Here is a 3,374-nt window from a genome sequence, read left to right as displayed (position 1 = left end):
CCATCTCTCTTAGGGAGGTAAAATGTGAATGAAAGATCCCACTGAATTGAATTGGGTCCATGAATCTAAGAAATAGTGAGAATTCTTGATCTCTCTCAATTCGAAAATCCAGGATTTGAATTGATGGCCGTTCATTAATTAAGTCCTCCTAAATTGCATTGATTTATACTAAAGATTTCATTTTAATTGGAATTTGGTTATTCACCATGTACGAGGATCCCCGCTAAGCATCCATGGTTGAATGGTTAAAGCGCCCAACTCATAATTGGCGAATTCGTAGGTTCAATTCCTACTGGATGCACCCCAATGGGACCCTCCAATAAGTCTATTGGAATTGGCTCTGTATCGACTTATGAATTTCTTTTCCATTTCAGAGGGGGAAGATTTTCTATTTTTTTATACTGGGGCTCTTATCATACTTCTTTGTTTTCCAAGAAGATTAGATCACAAAAAAAGGAAGTTTGCTGGGTGTACTTTTTGCTTCATTTCAAAGGGTATTTATTCCATAAGCCAGGAGAGAGATGGAACAACGATTTTGCTTAACAGAAGAAGATATTCCTTCGGAACCTGAACCTTTGGCCGAGTCACTTCGTCCCCTCATACCTTTATCTAATAACCGAAAAAGAGCATCATCAAACCTTGATAGGAGAATTTAAAGCACTCAAGATGCAGAATCATCCATTTATTCTGCTTTTTCGTCAGTATTGGTTGTTGTTAATCAAATGCATAGATATGCTGAGAATTTTGAGGATGTTCGAGTAATTGAACAAAAAATCCTGCTATCCGAAATTCAATTATATTGTTGTTGCTATTGAGAAAGAGAAAGATTTTGATTCCATTACTATTGATCAACTCATGGGCTCTCTACAAGCTCGTGAAGAAAGAATGAATGAAAAGGAGCCACAAACAAGTTCTTCTCTCAAAGCTGTCCTTGAAAGAAAAAAAAGGATGGCTATGAAGAAAGAAAAAAGAAGAGGAAGTTGTGATCACAAGATAGGGATCCTTTGTTGGGATTCGGTAAGAGCTCAAAGAGGTTGCTGCTTGACTATCCCACTAAAGAGCATATAAAAAAGATATGAAAAAACCACTGATTCTTTTGCATGAAAATAAGTGGTCAATACTCCTCCGTCCTAAAAGAAAAGAAAAGGCAGAATTTCAGGGCAAGAAAGCATACATGCCTGCCTATTTAATTAGCCTACTTATTAGCCTACTTACTGCTTGACCTACTTACTGAATGCCAAAGCAAGGAAAGACTCTCTTCCATAGCTTCCGCTTGTCCTCGCTTGCCCACGCTTAGCACAGATACATGTGATTCTTCCTCCATCTCCTATAATCTCCATAGGTAAAGGAAGACTAGCTAGAAAGAGAATTGGCAACTTTCTTTCTTTCTTTCGAAACCTATACTGTGCCTATTCACTCCTCCTAAGGCTATCGAGAAGGGATTGATTCTATTCACAGACTGCTTTCCTTCTTGTCCACGCTTTGACTTGCCTTAATGATTGGTCCCCGTAGACAGGTATTGCTTCAATGCCCTTGCTATCTTCAAAGGTAGAAGAAGGTTAAGGAAGAACAATGCTTACCTTACCATACAATAGTAGATTGGTCCTTTGGAGCTACTACTGATTCTGGCTTGGGATGATTAGAGCTCCAAAGAAAGGTCAAAGAAGACAGGGAAGAAAAGACATGCAATGAATTGAATAAAGAAGGCCGGCAAGGTAAAGATAGATAGAGCTCCACACATAGTTTTGAGTTCAGCGCAAGGCTAGCTCTCATTCATATATTATATGCTTGAAAACAGCATACCTTTCCTTTAGGGGACCTTGTGATTCATCTCGCGTCCTATCTACACACGTACTCTTGTTTATTCTGCTGGTCGACGAGAGAGGCCATTCTGCAACCTGACCTTATGCGCCTGGTTTTCTTCTTCTCTATGCGTACGTCTCGAGAATCTTTGATTTTAGGAGAGCTTCCATGCCCATCTTATACAAACCTGTTGGAATCTCATTTGTGACTATCTTGCCTACGTCTAAATCATCATCCACCTGAGCAAACCAACCTTCTCTTGCCCGGCTAGCTCTGCTGCTGATAGGGCTAAAGCGCATAGTCAACGTTGGTTCAGTATAGCGCGGTAGTAGCACATTAGATTAGGGGTAGTTAGCGTGCATTAGCATTAGTGCATTAGATTAGAGTGCTGCGCGTTGTCTTGCTAGTGCCTCTCTAACACGCGTCTTGCCTTTGTATTTTAGCCCTTCTCCTTCTCGCGAGCTTAGGGGCCCCTTCATAGCTTATTCTTCTCTTTCTTCGGCAGGCAAGATCGAATGAGGATGATGGGGGGATGCTTTTTAAACTAAACAGCCTTTGGTTCGTTCATCTACTTTCTTTTCATTTGATGCTAAGGAACGGAACTAACCTACCCTAGTCCGTAGTAAATAGAGGTGGAGCAAGGGCAAGGGAGCGAAGCAGCGAGACCGAGTTTAAGAAGGGAGAGGGAGCTGATAAAGATAAGTGAGTACGTGCGAAAAGCCAGAGGCGCGAGCCCTTACTATACTATAAAGGAGCTTTAAGCGAGGGTGTGACGCTGAGGGTTGCTTCTTATTACATTACGTCGAGTCAAAGGTTGTTTGTTACGTACGTAATAAAAGGGCACGTAAGGCACTTCAGTGAACAAGCTTAACTACTAGATGCTGTTTCGACATCATACACAGTAAAGAAAGGACTGATGAATGACCTTTTCCCTAGCCCTAGTACTCTGATTCAACCGCTTATGTTCTTCGCCAATGTTTCAAGGTGATCAGGTTCAGCCTGATTGATCACATATACTCATTTTAAAGACAAGATGTTTGACAACTTCTCGAACGTACTTTGACTTGTGAAATTAGACACAAATCCGCGAAATGTCCAGTGCCAAAATTGCTCTGTGGTAAGGGATTCATTCTTGTAGGCTTGGTATGATACAGTTCAGTTCCCTTTCAGCAAGGGCGGTGGGTAGGCAAACAAACCTTGTTGTGGTCTCATTCATCCTTTCGCAAGCTCAGAAAGTGGGCTTGGAAGCCTCAGTTGGTACAGTCGATTGATGTACTCCGAAAGCTCCGCTATCTATCAGAATAATTGACTGAAAGAGGGCTTCCCGGTTTGAGTCAAGCATGAAAGCCAGAATCTTTCATCAAATAGATTCCTATTCTCAGACCTAAGAAATGATGAGAATTCCTCTCCTTTACAGTCGAGCCGCTTCGCGCCTCTTCTCGTTGAGCTGCTTCGCCGCCCCTCTCCTTTCTTTACAGTCTCGCTACTACTATTAATGATCCAGAACTCCTACACCTATCCTTGACTGTGAAGGGAGAGTAAAGAAAAGAAAAGAGAATTAATTGATTGAA

General features: G+C 41.5%; 1 non-coding gene across 1 annotated transcript; it reads left to right on the top strand.

Annotated features, from left to right (window-relative positions):
- The first annotated feature begins 227 nt into the window (after positions 1 to 227).
- On the top strand, positions 228 to 301 carry TRNAM-CAU. Its single transcript has one exon. It is a non-coding gene; the product is annotated as a tRNA-Met (tRNA).
- Positions 302 to 3,374: the final 3,073 nt, after the last annotated feature.

This window comes from Cucurbita maxima, unplaced genomic scaffold (assembly GCF_002738345.1).
Source record: "Cucurbita maxima cultivar Rimu unplaced genomic scaffold, Cmax_1.0 Cma_Scf01183, whole genome shotgun sequence".
Taxonomy (NCBI): Eukaryota; Viridiplantae; Streptophyta; class Magnoliopsida; order Cucurbitales; family Cucurbitaceae; genus Cucurbita; species Cucurbita maxima.
This window is presented reverse-complemented; position numbering and strand designations above follow the sequence as displayed.